The following is a 14,508-nucleotide window of genomic DNA, read 5'->3' as shown; positions in this document are numbered from 1 at the left end:
GTGTGTGTCGTACCAGGCCATTTGGAGCCAGGTATCCAGGTCCTACAATCTCCACCTGCTTAGCCCTTCCAGCTGCTCTTTCCTTCTGTGTTCTGTGTGGGTTCAGATTCCTTTCGTGTGCTCCTCCGGATCCCTGTGTGGTGTCCAGCTCTAGGCCATCGAGGACTTGCACAGGTGCCTCCTGGTGGTTGTGCCAGAGGGAGCCACGCAGGTGACCACAATGAGGGAAAGGAGCAGCTGAGGGTACTCAGGGCCTTCATTGCCTCCCTGAGGAGTCACCTCAGACCAGCAGAATCCCTCCACTGAAAGGTCATCTCTCTCTGACAGCGGCCTCCATAGGACACCACTGCATATTCCCATAAACGCCCTCCCTTGGATGCCTGGGGTGCAGGGACTGAGGTATGTCTACCCTGCGGCTTGACTGCAGGTCCTCCTGGCTTCCTTATGCATATTTCAGAGAACATCTCTTTAAAAAATCATAACAGTTGGAGGGTAACAGTTTTTTTTTTTTTTTCCTATCGGGGCCCTAACTAATAAATATACACATGTATTGAATCAGTTGTTAAAAGGTTCTGTGAAAAGATTATTTAATTACATGCCATGTGTTTAAGTGTTCTTACCACAGAGTCTGAAGTATAGAAGTGAATTGTAGGCTAAATATTTGTGTGATACAGAATTAGAACTTGTTTGTTGAATTTAGATGCAATTATTCGGCACATATTCTTTTTATTTTATTCAATTTAACATGAAAATTTTAATCCTAAATTTCTATTTTTGTGATTCATTCCAAAAGGCCACTCTTTTGGTCTTCAGAAAATATATTTGGAAAAGTTCATATTCACAGTTTAACTTCATTATTTTGTGGAATATTTAAATCATTTTTTTCCTCTATTAATACAAGTCTTAAATTACTCTGGTTTTGTAAACTGCAAAGCATTAATAAGATATCATGTGTTTCTTTTTAAAAATATACATCTTTTGTTTATTTTAAGCACATAGGCTATGATGATTTTAGCCTGGCACTTTCAGGCAATAGGTAACAGGCTAATCTTAAAGCTATTCACACGTACCAACCAGCAAGAGGCACAGATAGACTTAAGATGGCGTGGCCCCTTTAGAAGAAGTTTTGAGTCTGCTCTTTTTCTCCCAAAGCCATAAACAATTTATTTAGAAATTATTACTATTACGTTTAGTTTGAAGACAAAATGAAAAAAAAAAAAACTTTCAATGGTAAGGTCGGCAGTCTACTATTTACTATTAAAAGCTTGATTTTTCATAAATTGGCTGAAATGGATTTTAATCAATTTCTAGAAGGTCACTCACATCCCCTCTTGGCCCTTGCACCTATTTACTGAAGCTCAGTGCTGTTGTTCTGTTACCTTCACAAGTAACCTCAAGGGCACTGACGTCTGGGTGACATTGTGATGGCTCGACTTCGATGACAGCGCCACTGTCCTATTTTTCATCCCTGTCTCATTTTCCAGCCGCATTAGGTCTAAGTGTGTAATAGCTTAGGCTCCTTATGGATCGTTCAAAGAATATGTCAGGAAACAGCCCGTGTTCCCTCCAGGAAAGAAGCCCTCTCTTATCAATGCCATAATTGCCATCCCAGTCAATATTGGCTAATTGAAACACCAGTGATTAATGATCTCTCCTCTTTAAGGCTTTTCTTATCTCGGTGAGCTGTTGAGATGATGCCTGGGAGGTCTATATCATTTTCCAGTAAGCCTTTTTTTTTTTCCTTCTTCTTCTGGTTTTAATTTTCCTGTCTTTCATCTTCATCGAAACTGTCCCCATTCAGGTGCCTAAGCTACATGTGTCATTTATTTCTTTTGTCACAGTCTCCTTCCTCCTTCATACCACCATACGTCTTTTTGTCCTGTGGTGTCTCTCCCTTTAATAGTTCATATTTATCATAGTATGTTATCCCTTACCTCTGACTAAATATAGTTACAGAATGGACACAAAGAGAAGGGAGTCTGATTAGCCAGTGACAGCTCTAATTGCTTGGGTGTTAGATATATATGGCATTATGGAAGATGGTTTTATCAAGCCATCAAAACCCAGCTTCTCTTAAAGAGACAAAATGTTCAAGGACTTTGAAACACATAATCATGGGCTTATAAGCAGAATAGTCAACTGGATTTAATAAATACAAAACATTATTTTGTTGCTTCCACAGAATTCTAGTAGGTAGCATACCGACATCTGTTTTATTACATGAATAACCCAACAAAAAGGTTGGGCTATATTGTGATTTCCTCAAGGCCAGGACCTAAAATAAAAAGCATTTTCATCTCAATACTACATGATGCAGCATGAGTGTCCCCAGTGATTAATACACACTTATTGAAAGAATTAAGAATAATAAATACCTTTCCTTCAAACTCACCTCCCATAAATACAAATCGCTGCACTTCACTTTTTTTTCTGTGAGAACGTGAAGCTAAGGAGAAGCTGGCTATAAATGCTGCCTCCTGAATTCCCCCTCTTCCCTTGGGTTGTTTTACAGCCTGAGGTCCATAGTCAAAAGAATGCAAGGGGACACATATTATCCTAATACTAATTTTATTTGATATAGCCACAGTATTTGGGGGACAAATGACTATTATAAATATATAGTGAGACAGTTTCATATTGAGAGTCCTGTTTTTTGCCATTTACTTGCTCTGTGTAAGAAATTATTAAAAAGCAGTGTTCACAGTAATATATGCATAAAATGAGTTATAATACAGAACACTTAGTAGCACTTGAATCAGATCAGTTTTAGGATTCTTTAAAACTTCGATGAGGGAATGAGTCAGATCTGAGACTAGAAGAATCTTTGTTTGGAGAATGGGTCTGGCAGGACTGCCAGACGTTCCATCTCCTGCTCCAAGGCGAGAGGTGGGATGGCTGTTTCTTCTTTCAATCAGAAAATGACTTCAGAAATAAATCTAAGAGCTTACTGCGTGTCATTGAAACCCCAGGGAACTAAGAGAGTCACACTGCGTGTGAGTCACACCCGTGGGGGAGTCAGAAGCCTGAGGATAGAAGGCTGCATTGAGATGGAGCCACACTCCCAGACTCCTCTCAGAGAGCTCAGCATCCCTGTCCTGGTGGACCGGATACTGGCCTGCTGGTGGATGCATGTGAAAAAGAACTGCTTCTCTGGGCTTCCAAGGATGAAGGCAGAGCCAAGATATTGCCTCCGATGCACCTCAAGGGCTCAGCAGATGAAAATTCCCAGACAAGAGGGGAAAGGAGAGATCCTGAAAAATCCAGAAGGGCAATTCATGAATTAAAATGTGAACTCTAACTCCTGTTGAATTCAGATAGTAGGATTATTTTCCCTGGAAGTGACCTGACAAGAAGGAACTCTGTGACACATTCTTCCTCTCTTCCTTTCTTATTCCAACAGTAAAAAGGTGAAAATTCGGCTGGGAGCAGTGTTGCCTACCTGTAATCCCAACATCTCAGGAGGCTGAGGCAGGAGGATCTCATGTTCAAGGTCAGCCACAGCAACTTACAGAGGTCCTAAGCAACTTAATGAGACCGTGTCTCAAATGAAGAATGAATAAATAAATAAATAAGTTAATTAATTAAAAAGACTAGGAGTGTGGCTCAGTTTAAAAGTGTCCCTGGGTTTAATCTCTCCCCCACCAAAAGTAAAACCTCAAGGGTCTGAGAGCTGGGGGACCAGTTGAAGCACTGAATGGAAAGTGAAAGAATGAACTCTACCCAGGCAGGCTAACTGAGAAGCTCTAAAGGCAGAGTGCTTTAAAAAGTGTGCAATTGCATTAGGATTACAGCCCATAAGTCATTTATTGTTAAGAATTCCAGTTACACAAGTTAAGTGACCTTAGGCAGGTAACACAATTGTTTTGATCCTGTTTTATCTCAACAAATCGTGACAGATATGGTGACAACCCCCAAGATCTGGTGACAGGCAGAAAAACGCCTGACAGTATTACACAGAGATGACATAAAACACCGGAAAAAATCTTTTCAGAATGCTATGCTTTCATTTTGAAACAGACTATCATCTGAGGGTATTACAAAGAGAATTTGCGAGCAAATATCCACTAGAATTTTATTTGTGTCTTAAATAACTCGTAAAACTATTTTTATTAAATATACCAAGTGCAACATTCTGTTGGAACTGTAACTTACACAAGAAAACCATGGCCAGTTGAAAATAATTTTGAAATAAATGGGAGGGAAAAAGTAAACCAAGATTTCAGCAATGGAAGAAAAGTTCAGAGAAAATGCTAATAGAATTTTTAGAGAAATGTCTTATTCTCCGATACCCAAATAACTTGAAAATGTTACTCCCTTCAAAAAGTAAACAGCATAGCACTATAGACATTTCTATAGAAATTTGTGTCATATAAATCTGGCAAAAAATAGTGTTTATTGTTGTGTGCACATTATATTCTGAAATACCCATGGCTCAAGAGCTCCCATAGTAAGGTAATTTTGTTTCTGTATTCAGAAATAAAGATAAAGGTGCTGTAGAAAGCTCTGCTGTTCTTAAGCTGTCACCTGTGCCAAGGGACAAAACTGTAGCCCAGGTAAGAGGGGTAGTGGGTCACTGCAATTGACTGCTTTGTTCTTTTTCTTCTTTTTATGAAATGAGCTAGGGGTGCAGAAGGGGTTGCCCCATACTCTATTGTTCCTAATTAGTGATGATTTATCAATATGACAGATTTATCTTTGATTTGAATAGAACAGAATCCACATGCTGTCCCCTATAATTGAGTAGTTGTAAAAGCTAAGGTTCTAAATATAAAACATCTAGAATGACATTTAAATGTACTTTTCTCTATTTATCAGAAATTATTCATGGGAAAGAGATAGGTTGGTGGGAGAATGTATCAAATAGCAAAGATATGTTTTGGAAGAATTATTGAGAAAATTATGACAGAAGGTCTGTGATTAGCAAGGTGACCTATAGAAATGTGAAGACACTACCAGGAAACTTCATTTCTTGTCACATGTATGGTCAGATCTACTCTGTAAATGAACAAATCTAGCATGTACAGTAAAAATATTTTTATTGATTAAAGTAGAATAGAGTGGAACATGTGGAATGTGGTATACAATCACTTGGCATTTTCTTGTTGAAAAAGTACAGATGAATCTAAATTATTCCTGGAGAGCTTTGAGAATCCTTGGATAACAATGACCACAAAAACTCAATTTAACCATTTTATATAAAAATATTACATATCTTGTACTGAGAGTCTCATTCCAGGGTGGGATTTTCATGACGAGACTGAATTGTGACACATGGATGAGGCTTTTCCTCATGGATCGGTGAAGCTGCCTCAGCTCCTAAAAACGTCTGCATGAGACCAGGGCTTCCCTGTTTAGAGGAGAATGGGTCATGTGGCCACCCTTGAATGGGACCACAAAAGTGGACACTAGGGGTGCTGATTGAGCACTCGAGGGACACGTGGTAAAAGAGACTTGAGACCTACCCCAAAACATATGCCCTAAGATTTCTTAATTTTCTCCCTAAGAGAAAATCATGGTGTGGTCAATGAATGAAGTGAACAAATAAAGATGGCAGAGGGTAAAAGACACACACACACACACACATGCACACACACGCACACACACACACACACACACACACACACGCACACAGAGCATCCATTTCCTGCTCCAACATTTTGGAAGTGAAAGCATCATGGGTACACAGAATGCATTGATGGGCGTTAGTCCAAAATCTCTTGTTTATTCACACACACTTTTCTCATTTAATCTTAGAAGAAAGTGAGGAAAACAAATGAGGCTGGACTAGGTTATTTTGTGGTGGTGGTGGTTTGTTGTTTGTTTTGGTGCTGAGGATCAACCCCAGGGCCTCATGCTGGCTCAGCAACACTCTACCCCTCAACCACGCTGCCCTCCCAGGACTGTGTTTGGTTGTCATTTCTGTGGGATGGGAAGGGAAGGTGAGAGCATGACTTTGGGTTTTGCCAAGGCAGAGAGCTGGTTAGCAGCAGGAGCACAGTTTCAGTGAATTCAGTCTGCACTCTAAAATACAGGCACTTAATAATCTTCTGTACTGTTTCCAGTAGGCGTTGAATAAATTTTGAATGAGGTAATGAATAAATGAATAAGTAACTGCCCGAAATAAAAGCTGTAGTTTCCCTGAGGCAGACAGCAAGGCCACTGCCTTGCCCTGATCTGAACCCTTGTTTGGTCATGAACTGGAAACTCCTGAAGAGATTTAAATGATCATAACTACCCTCTGTTCTCTGTGCAGTGACTCTTGGAAGGGTAAGAATATCTAATTTTCAGTGGAAATTTAAAAAAAAATCGTAACTGGCCAATGGCAAAACTTGAAGTCCAAATTAAAATAGCTCTTCATTCAGAAAGCTTAGAGAACGAAGTCTGTGGGTCCTATTGATGAAAATTTGATCATATCAGACACTGTTTCTCATCAGCAACTTCATGCAGACAATGCATGTTTATCCTGACAGACTTTAGGGAAGGCAAACAAATGGACAAATACATGAGTTCATGTTTTTGTACTTCATTAATCTGAGAACACAATAGGATTTTTTTTCTTTCACTTTTTTCCCCTTGTCTTTATCAACCAATGCTGTTTTTCTTCTTTATGCATCTGCAATTTTCAACCCTGAAATAAAATTATTTATGCAGTGATTTTTTTATGACATAGAAAGTAACCACAGGAGTACCATTTGATGAGTTCCAAAGTCTTCATAGAGGAACTGCTTATTTTATTTTTATTTTTATTTATTTATACGTGGTGCTGAGGATGGAACCCAGGGCCTCACACGTGCTAGGCAAGTGCTCTGAGCCACAACTCCAGCCCGGAACTGCTTATTTTAAAGGAACTCTTTGAAACATGTTTACAAATGGAATTTCTGGATACTTCCCCAAGATGAAAAAATAATTAAATCAATTAATATTTGTACTCTGACAAAAAATAAATCACCTTTAGGTCAACAGCCATTTCCAGCAATGGCTGCAATATTTTAGTTATAGTTATCACTTCAGAGAATCTTAAAGCTTCAGAGGAAGCCCTTAGTAGAATCCATGGTGTTGTCCATTATCAATTTAACTTATAAAATTTTTTGATTCAAACAAGGAATTGTCTGAACTGTGCTTTTATGGATTGGGTTTCTTTTATCCTCAGTAAATCCTATGTGGAGTGCAGAAGGAGCAGGCTCTCGAAGACATGCTACCCTTCCACTCCCTACACCTTGACACTGTTCTACTCAAGAGTTTTTGAGCAGGCCTGTTTCATTTATTGATAAGAAACTATTAAGAGATTTTTATCTCCATAGCAAATGTTCCCAGCACAGTTATTTAATTTTTGAGAGTTCTGTTGTAAGACTTTTAAATGCTATCAACACATATATTCAGAATCAAATAAGAAGCTCCCTTCTTATTCTTCTCTTTGAGTACAAAGAATCTTAGACCCTGAAGGCAGCTGAGACTGACAGCTGAGACTCTGGACAGGCATCTACCAATGTGACACTAGGAGCCCTACTGCTAAGTAAGTTCATGCAAACCTTGAATTATAATCTTCCAAAAACAGTGCAATCTCTCAGATCAGACCGTAGCATAGTAGTCTGACAGTGAGCAGACACAGCTTTGTGGACAAGTGCCCAAGTTCATGTTCAAACTTGAGTGGATTAAATCCTGTACAGTCCATTTTATGATCTGGAGAAAACTACTTACATCTGTCCTTCCATTTCTCCTTATTAAGATGAAAACTATAATAAAGATAACCTAGATTGTTTTTATAAATACCAATTATATGATAAATTTAAAAAAAACATTTAGAATAGGTTGTAATCCAAAAATATTAGCATTGTTATTTAGAAAATGAGTTTCATTAACTTTTTTAAAATTAGTTGCTCAAAACATTACAATGATCTTGACATATCATACATTTGATTCAAATGGGGTACGAATTCATATTTTTCCATGTGTACAGATTGCAGGATCACATTGGTTATAAAGCCACCTTTATCATTAACTTAAGAAGTGGGAGAACTGGGGGCAGGGGATTAGCAAGGATTGTGGTATATGATAGACATCATTATACAAAATACATGTATGAAGACTTGAATTGGGTGTCAACATACTTTATATACAAACAGAGATAGAGAAATGGTGGTCTATATGTGTGTTAAGAATTGTAATGTACAAAAAAAAATACCCACACACACAACAAAATACATGTATAAAGGGGAAAAAAGAAGTGGGAGAACTTATATAGTCTTAAAGAAAATTACCCAATATTATTTATTCCTCTCTAAAATGTCAAGCGTATATTCTATTATTTGTTATATTAAACCTAAACCCGTTGCAAGTTTCATTTAATTAGCTACCTTTCCACAAACATAATTCTTCTAAACAAAAAAGTCAAGAATCAACATTATTAATCCATTAAAGTGCATCTGAAAAGCTATAGGCTTCCTAGAAAAATCCTTATGTATATGAGATTTATCATACCCGATAGAGGTAAACATGATATACCCTTGTCTCTTTGCATTTCTACAATAATGGTCTAGTTATTTTTGTATCATTACAATGATTCGAGCAAAACAATTTTACTGAGATTATGTTCTTGTGTTAGCAAGATATAATGTGGAGTAAAATGTAGTTATCTGGACTGCTAACCACTACAACTGACCAATTGTTAGAAGGCCCCAGAAATTTCTATGTCTATATGGACTCTTTTCACAACCTAAGGAAGAACTATGGAGGATTTGGAGTAGAAAACAAGCAGTGAGATCAGAGATAATCTGTGGATTCAAAAAATTATAAAAGAAATGCAGTACAAATTGTTTCATAAATGTATCAGGAATTTTAGTGGTTTGATTATAGGACTTGAACATATACAATGATTTGAGTATTTTTTTTTTGTCTCTGAAATAAGGATTGGAAGAATTAGGTCTAGAGAGAACCTACAAATTTTTGGGGGAAGCTGTTTTAATGTATATACATTCTACATATATATGTATATATGTGTGTATATTTACGTATGTGCATATATGCACACACACATACACACATGCACATTCACAGGATACAATTTACTTCACACACTGAAGTATTTATCAACACAGTTAATTTTTATCACTTCCCTATAACATTCTGAGTTTTCTTTCAACAACTATACAGGTGTAACACTAGCACTACAGCTAATCCAAGGAAAAGGAATTCCCTTATGTAATCTGCAGGTTTCAAATTCATCAATATTCTCACTTAATGTTGAAAATACACATATGAAAGTTTCTATAAAAATATATTAAAATAATAATCTCAATAGGGGTGTTCTCTAGCATATTTTTAAACTCAGGATCTATTAAAGTACTTTAATTTGAATAAAAATGGAAGAGTACTGAGACATTTTAAATATCTTATATTAAAATAGTATGAATTAATTTGTTGGAGAAATAGAGTCCAAGGGAAATATCTGTTTTAACAATTGTACTACATAATTATAAGTTTTTCAAACAGGATTTTTTTCATGAACATTAGTATAGATGATAATAAACATAATATAATCATTTTAATAAATATTGAGCACTATTTTGTTGCCTAGATGTGTTCTAATTATTCTTGGGTTTATTTTTGTTTGTTTGTTTATTTTTATGATACCAGGATTAAACTCAGAGGTGCTTAACAACTGAGCCACATCCCCAGCCCTTTTTATGTTTTACTTTTTAAATTTTGAGACAAGGTCTTGATAACTTGCTCAAGGTCTTGCTAAGTTGCTGGCCAATTGTTAGAAGGCCTCAGAACTTTCTAAGTCTATATGGACATATATTGTGATCCTCCTGCCTCAGCCTCCCTAGCTTCTGCAATAACAGGCATGTGTTACCACACCAGGCCTAATTATTGTTTCCTAAGCACTTGAGAGATATTAAATTAAACATCAATATAGTTATATGAGGTCCGATGAAACACACAGGATACCAGATAGAGAGACATCTAAATTTATAACATTATCAATATCATTTAGCTAAATTTTGCATGTTTTATGCCAATCTAATTAATATTTTAAATTATCTTTCAGAAACTTAAAAATGTGCTTTTATTAAAAATAATGCTATGGACTATTAGTCATAGGAAAATTTACTGAAAAATAAGAAGCAGATCCAAAATCAATATGAAAATCTTTAGCATTCATATGCACTCACACACTCAGGTCTATGTACATGTGTGTAGATATAAATCAAGTAGTGGAAAATATAATAAAGGAAATTTGCATCAGAAAAGACATTAAATGTGGCAGAATTCTGAAAAAAAACTTAAAATATTTTTTCAGGATATGTGTTTAAAATTAAAAAAATAAAACCCACCCAAAACTGGAATTTTTTTTTTTTGAACTGGTCTTTGCTAAATCAGTCTGAACTGATATTGCAAATGTCTGGTGGAATCTTAGTCTGCAATGTTGGGGCAAGCCATGCATGTCCACCTGCTGGCCCCAGACTGCATAAAGAATTGATGGAGAATTTTACAAAATGCTATGTACTCTACATTTCTTGGTAGGAATAGGGTCATTGTAGTTAGAGCCAGCAGTCTAGAAAAAGAGATGAGCCTAGGAGAAGGTGAAGCTCTTCAGTGCCTCTGCATCTGTCCCTCTCCATGTCTGAACAAGAAGCCCTGCAGAAGGTAATGGCTGCTGCATCACTCTGACCTGCCAATTTTGTGCAAATTCCCCTTGGGTTATTTCTAACTTGAAACATACTTGTAAAGGAAATCTGTGTATCATACTTTGAGTTTTGTCAAATTTATCCACTACAAAGTCACTACTGTTTATCACTTGGTCTATTTGACTAATGCACATCTTCTTTAATTGTGCTGAATTTTCAAATATAATAGAAAAATCACGCTACCATTTAATATGACACCATTATCAACAAGCCTTGATAGTTTTACTAATTATACAGAAGCACATGAAGTCTATAATAATAAATTACAATAATAATGGTTAAGGAACTAAAAATATCACAATTATGGATATATTCTTAAAATAGAATCAAGAGAATGGCTGAAGATTTTTTTCATATTTTTTATTCATCATTTGTTTAGTTTCGCCCTCATAGCCTGACTCTTCCAGTTGGATGGGATGTGGGATGGACAGTCCACAGGAGTCTACCTGTCCTTTGGGCTATATTGACAGCAACAGATTGGTCCTGGCGAGGAGGCTAGGCCTGTGCCCTGTGATTGCTCTCCTGAGTATCCTGAGACAAGGCTGTGGGAAGCCCCCAACTTTGGTCCTCCTGATGGGCCTTGCTATGGAAGAGCTGGTCTCTGTAGCTTCCGGGTCTAGGATGAAAGGGAAGCCCCAGAATCCAGCAGAGCATCATTAGGGAGCCCTTGTGAAGTTTGGGCTGGCAGGACTTGGTACCCTAGGGCTCCTGAGCCATTTTGATGCTCCATATTTTCCAACAGAATGAGCATCTCACAGTAAGGGGCCTGATGAAGCAGGTTCATGGCCACAGCTTTGACTGTTTGGAAGGGAGAGCCCTTGACCTGGTAAAAGGGACCCCTGCAGAGGTCCACAGAATAACCAGTAGCTGCCTGGGGCTGCATGACATACAGGAAGCACTTGAAGGACTCACTTCTATGGATGGCCAGGACCACGTTGGAATGCAGGGCAGTGAGGAGTGGGTCCAGGGTGGCCACAAGTTGTTGGGAAGGCAGTCTACTCACCAGGTTGGGTACCAGGTCCTTGACCCAGCCACAGTTGAACTCAGAGTCGCTCAGCTCATTGACCTGGACATCCACCCTGGGGTCGACCACAGCCTCCTGAAATGGCTCAGTCCCTATGACTCTCTTCATCTTCCAGGCAAGGGACAGACCAATGGTGCCTGTGCTATAGCACACATCCAACACTCTACTTTCCTCATCCAGTGGGGCCCAGTCCTGGATGACTGTGTGGAGCACCTCATCTGCAGGTTTGTTTGTGCCCTGTGGGGTAGATGCCCAGCTCCAAAATACAAAATAGTGTCCTACCTGGAAGAAGGCATGAGGAGAGATCTGGAAGGCAACCCACATAGGTCCTCCTGGATGCACTGTTTCCCAAACATGCTCGAGGGACAGACCCTCCTGGCTGGGATTCTCACTGTCCCTCCTCCACAAAGTAGAGGTACACCAGTCCACTGGCTCTGTCTGATCCTTCCATAAAGTATTGAACCAGGCAGGCCTTCAGCCTGGTTATCTCCTCCAGGCTCAGTTTCTGGGGTTAGAAGTAGGTGATGGCCATGGCTTGGCCATACTGGCTTCCAGGAGCCTGCATATGTCTCAGATCCATATGTGGAGTATGATGGGAACCAGATGACTGTCTGGAAGGCTTTTACCCCCCATTTGCTGAGTGCTTGACTGCCTGACTCCCTCCAGTGGGCAGCAGGCCTTTTTGTTGCTGGTCTTTGTGTGGGCATCCAGGGCCCAGGGTGTAATTGGTCTTCCCAGTTTCCTTGGCAACCCTCTGCAGCACCTGCTCACACTCCACCCACTTCCACTTCTCGGCTTATGGCACAGTCCAAAGAGGAGTCACCACATCAGCAAAATTCATTGCTGGTGTCTCACTCTTTCTGGCCTTGGGATTTGTCTTGGATCAGGCTAGGTGCACGTTGAATGGGTGCCTTTCCAAGGGCCTTGTCCGACTCACCAGCCCTGCAAAATGTCACCAAGGTTAGGCAAGCGTTCTACCACTGGGGTAGATGCCCAGCTCCAAAATAAAAAATAGTGTCCTACTTATAGTGCCAAGGAGGAAAAAAGGGAGCAAAATTTTTTTTAAAAATTGCTTGAAACAATTCATAAGAATATGCAAATTCTGTTTATTTTTATTAAAGATATTTAAATATTTTTTACTTTTTGGGGGGTTAAGGTTGTAGTTAGACCAATCAGAGCTTTCAGAGAAGATGACTTTTTTAAAAACATGAAATATATACAGTTCTACATGGTTTGAGCATTTGCTTTTTATATTTGTGAATTTTTAATTAGATTTTGTATGATGTTTATAGAAATATCATTTCATTAAACTTGTGCTAAATTTTAATATAAAATAGGAAATATTTTTAGTACATTGTGGATGAGATTCTTTACCTTCCGTCAAGGTCTGCAATCACAGTGTCTCCTGAAGCTGAAGCATTGGGATTGCAAATTCAAGGCCATCTTTGACAAATTAGCAAGAACCTGTCTCAAAATTAAAAAATAGAAAGGTCTGAGGATGTTCTTCAGTGCTAAAGCACCCATGGGTTCAATCCCAGTATCAAATAAATAAATAGATAAATAAATAAATAAAAATTGTAACTCAAGGAGGTTAAAAGTTCGAACTTATAGCAAAACTAGTAAGCAGTCATTTTAAACCAGAGTTTATCTGACACCAAACTGTTTACAATAAACATTCTGATACTTGATTTGAAAATATTTTAGGTAACTGTAAATAAAAAACTATGAAATTTAAATATATGCTAACCTTATATCAGTTACATAAAATATAATTTAAAATAAATATTTCATTCAAACTTTCAAGTAAGTATATATACTAGAGTTATTTTTTTTTTTTCCTGAACAGTACCTAAATCCAACTTGGAATGAATTTAGCTGTAGACTTTTTAAAGTTTTTCTTTCAGTATCATGCTGAACTTTTGATTTATGTATTGGTTTCATTTATTGATCAACAGTATTTGCAATAATATTTAATTGTTGTCTCTGCTTAGGACTCTTGTGTTCAAAGTTGAAACTAATTGACGTATCAGTGATAGGTTATAGAAAGAAAAACAAAAATACAACATCAGGGTTATACAGTAATTAAATTTATAATTTTAGAAATATTTTATGGTCTCTTACTTGAACTACCGAATACTCATAAACATACAGAAATTTTCTACAACTGTAAATGTTGGAATTTAACATTCCTTAACTACTTCAACAAATTACCCATCCTTTAAAATCAAAATTGCATTCAGGTCTGTGTTTTTAGTCATCAACTTGTATTTCTTAACTGCTGTGTGCTTGAAAGTCACAGGTCTCCAAAGCACTTGGGGTTTTCAAGTGCCATTATGAAACATGTTATTTTATGCACTCATCAAAATTAGTAGCGGTTTAGCTAAAGTTCAGCTATTGATACAGCATATGCAAAGCACTTACCAAGCAATGTGGAATAAAGACTTGACAGTGAATATTTTTTTATAAGTAATGCAATTAAGGAATAGCATTTTAAGGTCATAAATCTTAAAAACTGTAAAATCAACAGTTAATAATATGAATCTGGAAACCCATCTCTTTACCTTGAACTTAATAATTGGAATGTGAAGAATGACCTTGATTAATTGAGCTTTTGTAACCATGTTAATCACAAGTGAGAGTGATCCTGTACAATAAAACTCGGTGATAAAACACCTGTATACCATTTTTCATTAGTGCATTTTATTTCATTTTTATTTATATGATTTAAGCCTAATATTTTAGAATAGTGGGGCCATTGCACTTTTGTACTTTTCAATACTTTCATATTTTATAGGG

The 14,508-nt window shown here is 37.5% G+C and overlaps 1 pseudogene; it reads right to left on the bottom strand.

Moving 5' to 3' along the window:
• Window positions 1–11,304: 11,304 nt before the first annotated feature.
• Window positions 11,305–12,292, bottom strand: LOC113184258 (tRNA (uracil-5-)-methyltransferase homolog A pseudogene; annotated as a pseudogene).
• Between the last annotated feature and the right edge of the window lie 2,216 nt (window positions 12,293–14,508).

The sequence above is a fragment of the Urocitellus parryii genome, chromosome 10, assembly GCF_045843805.1.
Source record: "Urocitellus parryii isolate mUroPar1 chromosome 10, mUroPar1.hap1, whole genome shotgun sequence".
Classification (NCBI taxonomy): Eukaryota; Metazoa; Chordata; class Mammalia; order Rodentia; family Sciuridae; genus Urocitellus; species Urocitellus parryii.
The sequence above is the reverse complement of the archived record's forward strand: the minus strand, read 5'-3'. Positions and strand labels throughout refer to the sequence as shown.